The sequence below is a fragment of the Rhopalosiphum maidis genome, chromosome 4 (genome assembly GCF_003676215.2).
Source record: "Rhopalosiphum maidis isolate BTI-1 chromosome 4, ASM367621v3, whole genome shotgun sequence".
Lineage (NCBI taxonomy): Eukaryota > Metazoa > Arthropoda > Insecta > Hemiptera > Aphididae > Rhopalosiphum > Rhopalosiphum maidis.
The window spans coordinates 53598674-53613513 of NC_040880.1; the positions used below are offsets into that span (position 1 = coordinate 53598674).

The window sequence follows — 14840 nt, forward strand, 5'->3', positions numbered from 1 at the left end:
CGTTATTGTTTTGGTAATTACTAATTTCTCCCGTCTTGTTTTGAACAGGTTGTTTGAAGAATGTGTACTTATAATATTTTAACGTATAGAACATAGTGCAATGGGCACCCGTGTCGAATATCGATGATTTCTTCTTGGGTATTGAATTTTCATTAAACAATTTTACTTATCATTGAAATATAAATTCAACGTAGATTATAGTATTTTATATATAATATCATAATACCTCGGTAAATCGATTAATTATTTATCTAAACGTAGAAAATCATAAATTATGAACTTGAACAAAATCCACATAGAATATTCTTATTTCTCGCAACTTAACATAATACCCGTAGTATAATATCAATAATTTGTATAGGAAAATATTATTATACCTACTTAGATTATTAAAACGATGTGATTTATGTTATAAGCTAAATTGTTCATCTAAAGAGTATTTATCTATTATTTCTGAATGTTAATTAAAATAAATATTACACGAATATTATACGCAGATGATAATTTCCGGTATACAGTCTTCGATATCGATTAATAGAAAGATAATTTATATAAAGAGTCTAAATTCTATAAAATAATGACGTATATATATATATATATCAATTGTCGTTTATCAACAAACAACAATTGAAATAGCAGGCGCACTGTACGTTTTTATTATATATATATATAAAAATAGATAAGCCAATTGTTGTTAAATGATAATCGATGTATATGATAATAGGTCAATGAATGTAAAATAATTCAAAATGTTTTAATAAAATCATTTATTTTCTAATATATTAAATTAGTGACAGGTTTTTTTTTTTATAGGAAGGGGTACAAAAAGACTGTATACAATGAACATTTGCCAAAAATAAAATACTACCTAGTAAGTTATCGAGAGTATTTGACCGTTTTATACACAAGTTAAATAGGGTATACAGAATTGATTAAAAAATGTGAAATCTTTGCGATACTATTCGTGTGGTACTGTTAAACGACAACAAATAAAAAAAATAATTTGTTGAATCGTACTGGTTTTCGGCCTAATGACCAAGATTGGACAGGAAACATTACCTTCTATAAAATAATATAATTATGTAATACACGTATACGTTGAATTACTTATGAACACAATACAAATTAATTTTCTAAATAAATATTATATATTTTATATAAAAATATCAAAAGTTGTAATTTTATACAAATATAATAAAACTAATTAAATAATACAAATATAACACGTAAAAATAAAAAAAAAACAATATTACAAGCACATACTTCGAAAACAGTATAAATAAAAAGTGGTCGTCTTCAAGTAGTATTCGTAATTCAAATGAATTTTCTGACTAAACTGTATTACTAAATACGATTTTAATCTGGAAATAAACAATAAAAGAAATTATAAATACAAAATCAATACAATAATATGAAGGTTAGGTACACAATAATATTTGGATTATAAACGAATTGGCGAATTATTATATGATAAACGATCCACGAATTATTTATTGTATTTTTATATAGTATTATTCCAATTGTTATGGTTAAATAGGATTTAGTATTATCGACGTTTAAATACGCTATGCCGCTATGGCGTTATATAATATTATAAAGATACAGGCCTATCCGTTCATTGACTCGCTGTTTTCAATTAGTCCGGCGCGCGTGCGTCGTCTATTCGTCCGAAATGTCGCCGTGTTATATATTCGTATTTAATAATTTTTACACATTATTATACGTAGTACGTGTAACGTGTATCACGTTCAGACAGAGGATAACAAGGGAATTTTCACTGTACCCTCCCCCCCCGCCGAATTCTAAATTCAAACCAATGATTTCCCGTATGCGCAAAGTTTGTGCAGGAATTTAATCGTGATATTTAATAACTTAACATCACACGAAATCCCCGAATAGCAATATACCTAATTCCACAGTGATAGTCGATAATATAATAGATATTGTAATAATATAATAATAATTGCTGCAATTTTTCTAATTATTTAAATATTCATTATTTGGGGGTTTGCTTTATAATACGAAATTTGTAACAAAATTATTTTATTTTTGAATTTTTTTATGCAACCGCCGACAGTACCGATGTGATCGCTGATCGAAATTTCAGTAAAGATATAACTTAAAAATAATAACGTGTCTCATTTATATAATGGGACATAATTATGACGGAAAAACGTATAGGAATGCAGCGAAATCGTATCGATCGATGTAAACATATATTCTTCCATACGATTAACGATGTTTAATAATTGTATAGTAATATTATGGAATATATATAAATATAATCACAAACAATGCTCACCTGTTTTTACGTAAATCAGATAGCTGCTGACGATGTGTCGTCGTTCATTTTTCCGTGGAACGCGAATCCACCTGCGTGGTCGTCGGTTTAATATGATGATGATTATGATGATGATTATGATATTATACATATAGTCCAAATCCGTTTTGACTAAATTGACGGTAAAATGGACCAACAGAATACGCCACGTGGGTACAAAAAATAACAATGTGGTTATATTGCGACCCAGACGTTGTACAGTTTATAAACTCGGACGACCAACAAATAACTGCAAAAAAAAAACAACAAAAAAAGTACATCAGTAAGATAACCAAAATAATCGCGATGGCGCGCGGAGTGTGATTATCGGAGTTGGTAAATCGTTTCCGCGAAAAAGCTCACGGTCCTTACTTCATTACACGTAAATTGTGACCCAAAACCACGATTATAAAGAATCGTGCCCGAAACATTTAAAAATAACACGAAAAGTCATACATATATTATTTTTATATGTCATGGAACAAAAAGTAGAAAAATTGTGAAAAATGTAACATAATATACTATATTATGTCTGCTGAAATACATTTATTTAATTTACTCAATATTATATGATATAAATAACATAATATCAATATAAGTATTATATCTGTCGGTTGAACGCGCAAAACGGTATTAATCTTATTATATAATAATATAATATAAGGCATTTATAATATTATGTACGAGTACATTAAAAAATTTGAAAATTTTTGTTGATATTTTAAAACTATCGCACTTATGGTAGGTATATAGGTGTCCATGCTATACATTATATGCTACATGATTTAGAATCTCAAAGATGCGAATTCCACCGACGGTCACTAGTTGTTTTTATCGGAAACGGTCACTATACATATACTGCCTATACAAAGTTCAACATTTTACACGCGCACGTCGCACATATACGCGGACACATGAAGTGTAATATTTGTATTTTTCTAGGCGGCGGCGGCGGCGGCGGCGGCATTCTCCGCCAGAGGTCAACGCAACGAAAGACGCGTTTTTTTTTAAGAATCACATGATAATAATTTTCAAACAATAAAACAACGAAACCGTACAGGAAAAAAAACCGGCTACGGCCTACGAGAAACGCGACCTGCAATCAACGCGATCGCATTTTAGCGGTTTTTGTCCCAGAGTCCTTGATCATGGCGACTGCGACGTCGTCTTCATCGCCGATCCACCACACGGGGACGGGGCCGTAGTATTCTATATTATATAAATCCTGTGCATGCTAATGGTAAACGGTAAATTCAGTTTTCCTGATCGCGCCGACTACAGAAGTATGTGTATTGCTATTAATAACCCACAGAAACCCGTCCTTATCAATCGCATAAATTGGTTTCGTGATAAAATGTCAAATATGCGGTGCGCGCATACCAGCGCCGCCGTTCGTTTATTACACGTATCGCGGTATGATTATCATATTTTTATGAACATATAATAATATTATCAGCTATCGTCGGCGCGGTCAAGCGTATTTTTCACGAAAATCCATATCTGCGTTTACGCGTACCGTACCTATGTACTGTAACTAATTGATTTTCGATTGCACGTACCTAATTAATATTGTAACGTTTTCTTAAACAAACAAAACAACGCGAGAACGGACAAAACATCGTCTGCAATTAGATATAAATATATACATCATACCGCACGGTATCATAATGTTATGATATATGCAAACGTACTTTAATCTACATCGATTTCCGTAATCGACGATAAAAATACCGCGGTAAAACTATACAGGTATATATCAATTAATAATATTATATTGGGTGTACGTGTGTAAATTGATTTTAAAACGTAACAGATTATCGTAAGTGTTACAATATATAAACTTCCGCTAAGGCTTTCGAGTTATTTTTTTCAATTTTTGTTTTTGGGGCATCGTTAAAAACGAGACGAATAGATAGAATAGGAAAGGCACGGCATCGTATACAGGAAATTGTCCTCAAATAAACGGATGCATGCACGAATATTTAACGAGCGTAACGCTTTTTACGTTGTATGATGTGCACGGATTATGCAGGAGATTAGCGAGTTTGTAGGGTAATAAAAAATATAAAACAAAAATGACCGAATTTTATCAATTGTGATGGATAAGTCCGCACGTCCAACACGTCTCGACCCCGTACACGTATACAACGACCTTTTCATTTCGGTTCAATTGCAACGTGTACATAAACCAATAATAGGTCATGTAATATAATATTAATTTTTATTATTATTATAACAATCACTTCCTTTTACGAATGTAGTTATTAGGTCGGAGTCTGACTATCGCAAACACACGGACATGGTTGAAAAGATCTAATAATGTAAATAAAATAAAAACCGAGCAGGCTGTGGTAAAGCATAATGAGCATCACTGTTAACTTCAGATAACTTCGATTTATAATGTATACCGACACAACACAACATTTTATATATATTAGGTTATTAGTGCAATTCAATAAAAAAAAACATGTAGCAATAGTTGTAGTATACGGACACTTATAATTATTGTACTTAATTTTGGGTAAAAACCATCAATCGCGCGTTTTAAAAATAAGCAAAACTATCAATGACTTACCTCGCGAACTCCTGGAGACGTATAGTGGAATACTTGTACGGCATATTATATAAATATATTTATAATCGGCGAATATATAATAATTATCATTTATCATAATATTGAATACGGTGTCTTCGTTTGTAGCCGCGATTATTTTATATTATACAGCTATACAATACTATACTATAGTTGTTAAACGCGGTACGAGGGTGTACGTAACGTGCGGTGAACGTATATATTATATATGTATATCATAGGCATATATTATATTATATTCTTCGGCGGTGCAGCCGCAGCGCATCTTTCTGGCGTCATATGTATGACACAATAATATATTATATATAAGTAGGAACATTTTCGGACGGACATTTTTTGTAGCGTTATTCTACACGGCCGTACGCGAAAAAAAATACCGATGATCGAATTTCGTCTAACGCCCGACCGTGGCTAGTGTTTGCGTCGCTTGTCCGTCACCGCCGCCGTCGTCGTTGTCCTGTTACTTCCGGCGTGCTTTTTCTTGTTCAGCATAGCGTCGAACTTCCTCGTCTTATTCGAGTTGATCGACAGCAGCTTGTCGATCACCTGTCTGATGGTGGAGTGTTTTCTGATCCACGGGTTCGGGTACATGTCGGACGGCCGATACGGAGACGCGTATGTATCTACTTAAATTATTATATTATACTACGTGTATTATCGTAAACCGACGACAAACGCCGAAACAAACCGTCGCGTAAATTACTGTTATCGACGATAGAACGATCGCCGTGAAACGGATAATATACACGAGACGGAAAACAGTGGTAACGGGAATAAAACAAATGTCGTGTACGGAAATCAATCTATGTTATGTTCGCCGAATATCCAAGAACTGTGATTGCGAAACCCGGTCGTGTGATGGCAATTGCGGTTCCTCTGATATTGACATTGAACTCGGTACTGACCACGAGCGATCGCGCGGCCGGCCGTTTTATAAAAAAATATATCGCATTGACCGTGTGCTCGCGCGTGCGCCAATCGCTCGACGGCGTCGGTGGTCGTGGAGGTGGTTGATGACGGCGGCGGCGGCTGGGCGGCGAGACTCGTTAATCGTTAGTTATACGCATATATTATTATTATTACCTACAAATACATCATAATATTTTAATATAATATGCATAACATAAAAATATAATATTTTCGATTTCTTTTATCATGTTATCTCATACGACGTAGACATGGTCACGTCCCCCCTTAAAAATATTAAAACAAAAAGGTTTTTGTCATTTCGTTGGTTTGATAATATTAATCTTTTATAATATTATTATAAGTCAAAACTATACAATTAATAAATATTGAGTTCCACAAAAATATTACAAATAATTGAGTCTACGTATTTGTTTGTTAAATAGTAATACAACCAGTTAGTGCATATTTAATCACTTTATGATAAAATAATATAGTCTAATGATATCATAATAATTATTATAATTTTATAAAAGTGAACTGTAAATTTGTGTTCTACACTCAAATCATATTCAGTTTATTTTAACGTATTCATTTTTAGCACAATTTCCCTCTGTATATTAATATGATCCCCGTTGTAAACACTGTTATTGTTTGTCTGACACTGATGATTTACTAATCCAATTCGAAAATATGCGAATGCGAGAGTGACGTTTTCTCGCGATTTCCGGTCGTTCGAGAATCCGGGAGTGTCTGGGTTTTTCCCGTTTTCTAACACGTCGTCTGAGCCACTCGACTACAACTGTAAACCGGTATTCCGGAAAACACGATTATTATTATTGTTATTTTCTTGGTCACTCGCCATATACTTATATATATATAATGTGTAGAGATAGTGCATTATTTTTTTTTAATAATAGGTACCTACGTGTATTACCATACTCTCGAAGAAGAAAGCGCACAGCGGGGTCATACGTACAAACTACAAAGGTACTAATCCATGTGTCTATACAACAATGATAAACAGTTTTTTTTTTTTTTTTTTTTTAAGATATTCCTGCAAATCCGGAATTATTTATGAAATCGGACAACTATTAGGTAAGGCAGGTTAGGTATACCGTATATATACTGTTCATAAAGGTTCCAAACGTTTCTCCTTTCGTTAAAAAAAAAAAAAATTGTTTCACCAGATTTCATCTCTTTTTAGTATTTGGGATGAGCTACCGGTCATTCGATGTTATGCTGGGATGTTTGAGTGACCGAGGAGTGTGTCCTGTGGTAACATCTGTATAATTTTATAACAATTTTTAGTAGTGTATTCATTTTTAAGTGTAGCGTTTGATTAGATGTAAGGAAATAGGCTTTTGTCATTAAATTAAAGATTTTATTTTGGGTTATTTTAATTTTATTAAATTTAATCTTTTTGTGGAACCCTAAATTTAAATGCCATACACCCAAATTGGTTTTAGAAGAGTTTCGTAAAGATTATGTTCAGTGTAGAGTAAAAGTTTTGATTTTACATTATAACAATGAAATATTTAAAGATACCAGGATTTTGTTCAAGTTTGGAGTTGTGGGTATGGCGAGCACAGCTACACAGATAACATTTTTGACGAAATATATATAAGATATTGTAATATATAATTTGTAGTTAAATTTTGTAATTGAGAGTAAAAGTAATTTGGTTGGGCTTACTTTCGTTAATTTTAACTTTCCAATTTTTTACATTTTAAATGACATCACCAGGTTTCAATATGAGACAGATGAGATTTGTAAAATATTATATTATTATTACAGGACACTATAGTATTATATTATATACCTACTCTTTAATTTATATAGAAATGCAATATTTGTATAGTAGATATGTCATAACTAGGACTCGGAAGTTGATGACCTTAAAAACATTAAAAAATCCAAATATGACATAAAAATGATAAAAAAATGACCTAAAAAATTACAAATATTTGTTTTAAATTAATAAAAATATGCTTTTTTTTTAATTGTACTCTATTTTACTATACAATTATATACCTTTATCAAAGCTTACAAATTACTCAAAATATGACATACAAATAACTAAAAATGTCAAAAAATAACTTAAAAATCAATAAACACCAAAAAATGCAAAATAAAAATTAGTTGTTCAGATTCACATACTAATGAAACGCATTGTGGCCAGGAGAGCATCGTCTAAAAAGTTCCAAAAAAAAAAGAAAATGCAAAATACATCAACTTCCGAGTCCTAGTCATAACATACCTTACGAACCTAAATTTAATATTTATTTATTATTTTATTTTTTTTTTTTATAATTATAATCTAAATCCGATCAAAAATGTTTTCGTGACATTCATGTATAACACTATGATGGATACATTTTTTTAGATATCAATTGCTATGCTATTTTGGTGTATAAGCATGACTTATTTAAGTATAATAATTAATTATTATAATAATATGTGGTTTGATATTATGTAACCGCTTCTTTAATACAAAAAACTCACAAACAACTACGATCAACAATATACGGTCATTTTTCTATTTATATCTCTCATTCTAATTTTTATATTTAGAGTTAAGTCATTAAAAATAATTTATGTACCATTGAAAACGCTGTCATGTTTTGTTTATCAGGTTAGTATAAAGATTAAAGATTTCACAATAATAAATCCACTTACTTACATGCGCATAGTATTTTCATATAAACAAGATATTATGTTATGGACCTGCGACCTGACCCTTAAAAATCTGTGATGTTAAAATAATAATTATATGCGTTTCAGTTCCACCAAACATATTTCTTTTAAAAACCACCAATTCTTATCCTTTAAATAGTTATTTAAATAACTGTGCAATAATATAAATATATAGCTATGGTATTGTTATTAGAATATAAAATATATTAAAAACATTAATCTACTGAAAAGGCTTTCTTTTTATAACAAAATAAATTTATCTACGTTTTTGTAAACAATTATTAATTATTATTTTAGTGGTTTGATAGTAATAATAAGACGTATACAGGGCGGTTATTTTATTAGTGAATACTAGTAAACAAACGTTATTATTTTTTATATAGTTTAAAAAAAAATCGAAAATAATTACGGTTTTTAAAAATCGTTGATTTTAATATATTTATATTATATGAAAAATTAAATCTGATCTTTTTTAAGAAAATAAGGGCTCAGCTATAACATAATCACTCTCTTCTACAATTATAGTATCAATATAGTATATAGTATTTTACAATTCGATTGATAAAGGAAACGTTGCAAAACATCAGCTATACTTAGAAACAATAATAATTATTAATAAATTACTATAGTATATAGATTAAGAAATAATATTATATTTTATCATGTAAGGAGTCGTAAGACAACGTGAACCGTAATGGTTTTCATATTCTGATAAAAAAAAAAAAATTACAACAAATCGATATAAATTATTGCAAAAAAAATATTTTCATATAATCTTGAATTGCGCGTTAACATGCGGTTTTCTCGAATTATATTACCGCAATAGAGCGATATAATAACATAATAATATGATATAAAACATATTGAAACCATAAATTAACCTATGGAAGATGTTGGCTATAATACATATTATTATTGTTAACCATATGAAATAGTAGGAAGTGAAGTGGACATCAAAATATTGACATCATCTGAAATCGATCGTTCATCGTCGAATTCGTGTAAAAAACTATAAGTAAATTTGCATCACTCGCACTAATTGTGTTTCAGTGTTTTATGAAATATTGAATAGTTCTGTATAGGACCATTATTTTTATATGCGTACAGGTACTGATATAATTAATTTTCGACTATGTTGTACAACATTTATACGTTGTGGATTACATTGTATTGTAATAATTAAATCAATTATCGATAAAATTATGATTCGTAATACTAAATAAAGTTGGAAGAAAAATAATTTATTTTATTGATCTGTAATATTAAAAACGTGCGTTTGTGCTATATCAGGAGTATTCGATTCCGAAACATATAATTCAACGCTCAATATTACAGTTATAATGAACTTAAAGGAGTTGAATGCTTCGGTCTTGTAACAACCTCTATGATTTTGATTTAAATTATGATCGTGAATTAAAAATTCGACATTTATGTTTAGATTTTTAAAATATAATTAATTGCATACTTAATTTTTTTTTCTTATACTCGTATTATTTTCAAATTGAATAACTGCTACTTTTTTAATTATAGTATTAACAACTCTATTTCTTATTACAGTTTTTGTTGTATTATACAATTTTAATTTAATATATATCATAATTCATAAGTAATTCTTTGTACACTCTATTGCCTTTGAGCCTTGAACGTCAAATAAATAAATAAATAAATATTTTTAAGAGTTGACAATAAAAAAGACAATTCGTGTTTGAAAATATAAGTTTGTATCACCACAGTCACTTAAAAAGTTAAAAATTTTCTGTGGTCACACGAATTCAAAGAACCTCTCACGTGATAAGGTAAACAATTTACAAGAATATACTCATAATCTGTCTTATACAATATAGGTAGTTGAAATAATATTATTATTTATTAAAAATAAAAATAAATAGAATTCAGTTAACACATTGAAATGTAATGATATGCTATTCAATTTTATTTATATTACCCTTTACAAAAAAGCTTGATTTATATATTTTATTTTATTTTTTTAACCAAGTTAACAATACGTTTAATGACATACATTTACATAATGATTATACACTACTTGTTAAAGGTTAAATGATATAAGCACTTACAAATTTCAAAAATAAAAATTTAAATAAACGTATTATTAATGGTATAATGCGGAGGCTAAAGGTGACAATACGCGACGAATCACCCTATGTATGAACTAGTGAACTACGATTATTAAACACACAGATTATTGTCAATTTAATTTAATTTTATACATACCGTGTTATTGACATTTTATAATACGTTTCTCAATCATCTATAATTCTATCATTTATAATTACTGAAGTAAAACCATACAGTATGTGGAATCATTAGGCTGATTGAATATTCACATTCAATTAATTATTAAAAATAATTCTAATTTAAACACACCACACCAATTAGTGTCGTTTTATTTTTGATAATCACTCTAATTATAAGTTTAATTATTCCAATTTTTTGTATTACAGATAATGTAAATAAAAAACTACCTATACATCAATGTATAATAATAATTGAACGTAATAATTTCTCTATAATATCACTATATGTATTTTATTTGTGCTTATGTGCAAGTTCCCTGTAGTATCGTTCTTAATATCCTGATTTGTTACTGCTTTGAAAAGAAAACCAGTAATCAAAAATATAAAAAAATTATTTTAAACAAAAACAAATGTATATATTTTTTAATAGCTACGGCTGTCTTATCTACAAATCTTAGGACAAGCGTAGGTACAATAGATAATTATTGTATCAAACATATGATTTTTTATAACTCTAAATTATAACTATTAATTATATAACTTTTTATATAATATTCGATTATCTGGGTCTTTAAATTTGCGATTTGGATAACGTTAATAATCTATTACCATAACATTTAGACGAAGTGGTTTACTAATGAATTTATTCAAATGTTGAGTTTTAGAATTTGTAATGTACTTAAAATGTTTAAAATCCTTTGTTCTACTTAAGAAGTGTCTTGTAACTTTTTTTTTATAAGGATCTCATTCTTTTATTGTACATCATTTATTGGATAATATTTTTTTTAAATTTTGATGTACTTATTAATACAACATTTTAACGGGTAATTAATAACATTTTTGTATCAATAATAATATGATTGGATTTACAAAAATACGTAAAACTGGATCTACCTAGTATTTATTACTACTTTTTACTATTATACTTGGATCATTTTTTATAAATTTTTAGTGTAACTCCCATATTTTCTAAACTCACTATCACGGACTTGCAATTTTTAGTACATAAAGTTAAATATTTCAAAAACTACTCACTCGAATTTCGATTTTGATACGTCAAAATTTTCTGAAAAATTTGCTAAATAATTTACTTAACAAAAGAGTTAATCATTTTAAAAATAAAAGTTTAACAAAAATTTCTGTTTATGAAATTGTTGTTTGCACCGTTTTTAAGCCACATCAAAACAATATTACAACTACTCGTGATGGTGCCGCATTGTATCTAAACTTTCATTTAATTTCTATATGTCTACGTCAGACATGTGCGGAGTATCTTCGATAACATTCTAATGCAGCACTGACGTCAATGTATGATACGCTAGATGATTTTTTTAAAATTATACATACTGCAGTAATGCCTTAACGTGTAGTGTTGCAGATATAATAATGTAGCTAGTAAATTATATACATTGGTTATTATATTTTTAAATGTTCCCATTCTCATAATTTCCAACCTATAGGTACGTAAAATAGACGTAGTTGTACACGTTATAGTAACTATTAATGTGATTATAATAATATATTTACTTATTTGACCGACCGCCTCGTCCGATAAATATGAAATACAATTTATAATAATTTAATCGAGAATTATTTTATAGAAATCGTAATGTCAAATTAACGTAATAAAAATAAAATTTCTACTAATATACGATAAAAATATGAATATATTAAAACATGCACTAGAAATCGCTAAAAGTCGTATAATAATTTTATTGAACATATATATATATATATATATATATATGTAAGTTTGTAGCCTTGTTACGTTGTGCAAGAATTACGGTAAATCTAATATATATTATTAAGCATCACAATATAGCAATACAAGAACATCATAAGTATATCATATACATTAATGAATTTATGTATTTATCACCTCCTAAACAACCAGTAAAATTGAATAAATCTAAGAAATTCATTAGGAAATTTAATTCGTTAATTCGTTTTAGTAATGTAATAAATTAAAATAAAATAAAATCGAACACCGTGTTATAATGGTAATACAATTTACGGAATTGAATTCGTGGTCTGCTGTCTTATTCTTGACTTACTGTGATATTACAAGGCGTACATCACGTTTAGCAATTTGCTATTTTCTCTATTGAATATATTTCCAAATAAAAACATATTAGGCTAACAACAATATAATATAAGGTTTAATATTGATTGAGTTGGGTACATAATAATGTAATAAACATTACAATTGTAAATATTAAAAGAAAAAAGCCATTAGTAAAATTAAACGATATGTACCTACTTATCTCCAAGGAACATAACTTTTTCAAATCACAATGAATTCGTCTTTTTCTAATAACAAATGATCCATACGGACGGATTGAGCTGTTTAGCGATTTGAAGTGAAATTCATTCTTTTTTTCTTCTATTGTAGTTATGTAGTTATATGTACCGCTTAAAACAAACGCAAGCATAGTACTTCATCCATTATGCTTTAGAGCGTATATATTATTATGATAATACGTTGTTTGCCTTCATGAAAGACGGTGAATACGCGATAAATAATAATAAAAGTTTCACGTAAATTTAAAACAAGTATATGTATAACTTGCATATTATCATATTATAATGTCGCAGTGTACGCGTAATATAGTTTATAATATCAATAATTTCCTACTTTTTATTATCTACCTATACACGGTTGTAAAAGTTTTTAAATATATTAATTATACTTATTTTTCAAACTAAAAGCATTTTTTTTTAATTTTAACTGTTAGGCAGATATATATACATTTTTATTATATGTATCTACATCGAAATTCAACTGAGTAGTTTTTGAATTTTTAAAGTAAGGATAATAGTAAGTCCACAATGTTTTAAAATTTGGTATTTAATTATTAATAAAAATTTCAAAAATCAAAATATGAATAATATGTATCATCTGTGGATACAATTTAGGTGAGCTGCATACTCGATAAATCATCTTATATATATTATTAGTTAAGTATTAATTTAAATAACTCTAAAACTTCAATCAGTGGTCACAGCGGTCATAGATATAAATTGTTATTTTACCACTCGGTGTAGATTGCATATTATATCGTGATATTATTTCTTAAACAGGTAATATTTATAATGTTAAAATACATTTATAATGACCTCTGCGCGAAGAAATCTACAATTTAAAACCATTATCGGTACAAATATACATATTTATACAGTTCTATGTTATAATATAATGATATGTATCTAGTTAAACAATTATAATCAAATTAGTGTTCTATTTTTAAATCATATATCAAGCGCAAAGACGTGTTATAACTTAAAATTGGTTGATAATTAAAAAAAAAATCTAATAATTGTATATATTATGATTTATGATTTATAAGATACGTTTTATTTACCTGAACAATCGATAATCACTTTACAAAAAATTGCTGTAAATGGGTACTGAATAATTTTTGTTCTTATAAAAACTATATCTTGAATTTAATATTTTAATATAAACACATACTTGCTTTTATCATTTTTGGTAACTTTGTTTTCAATCGATATACCTGTATATACATGTTTTCTACCAATAATTGTAGAAAAAAAATATAAATTATCATATAAAATATAATTAAATCAACAAAATAATTATTGCTAACTTAACACGTCTTAAATTAAGATTTATGCTATGTTTTATTGTATTTTTCAATAAATATAACATATATATGCAATATTTAAAAAGTTTTAATTTTTATTTTATAAAATGTATAGGTCTTAATATTATGCATTTATACATATTATATGTATATATATATGATCAGTTTAAATATTATTATTACTATTACTCGTAGATAGAAAGATACTTGATTTTTTCACCAAAGTTAATTTATAGCAAAATATTATAAGATTTTTGTGATGCATTAAAATTATGTAGAAGAAATAATATCAAATTAAACCGTATTTCAAGAGTCTGTGACTGTAAAGACTAGATAATTAATTATAATAATATTCAAAGTGTACACAATATGTAGGCATAATTTTAAATTCAGCAAAATTTATAATATTATAGAATATTTTTAAATACTGTGTTTTTATTGAAAAACTCAATAAAACATTTTAA

The 14840-nt window shown here is 28.1% G+C and overlaps 1 long non-coding RNA gene across 1 annotated transcript; it reads right to left on the reverse strand.

Moving 5' to 3' along the window:
- Positions 1–1205: 1205 nt before the first annotated feature.
- Positions 1206–5834, reverse strand: LOC113558751. Its single transcript, XR_003405692.1, has 3 exons — positions 4896–5834; positions 2303–2570; positions 1206–1361 (listed from the first exon to the last, which is right to left on the reverse strand). It is a non-coding gene; the product is annotated as an uncharacterized LOC113558751 (long non-coding RNA).
- Positions 5835–14840: the final 9006 nt, after the last annotated feature.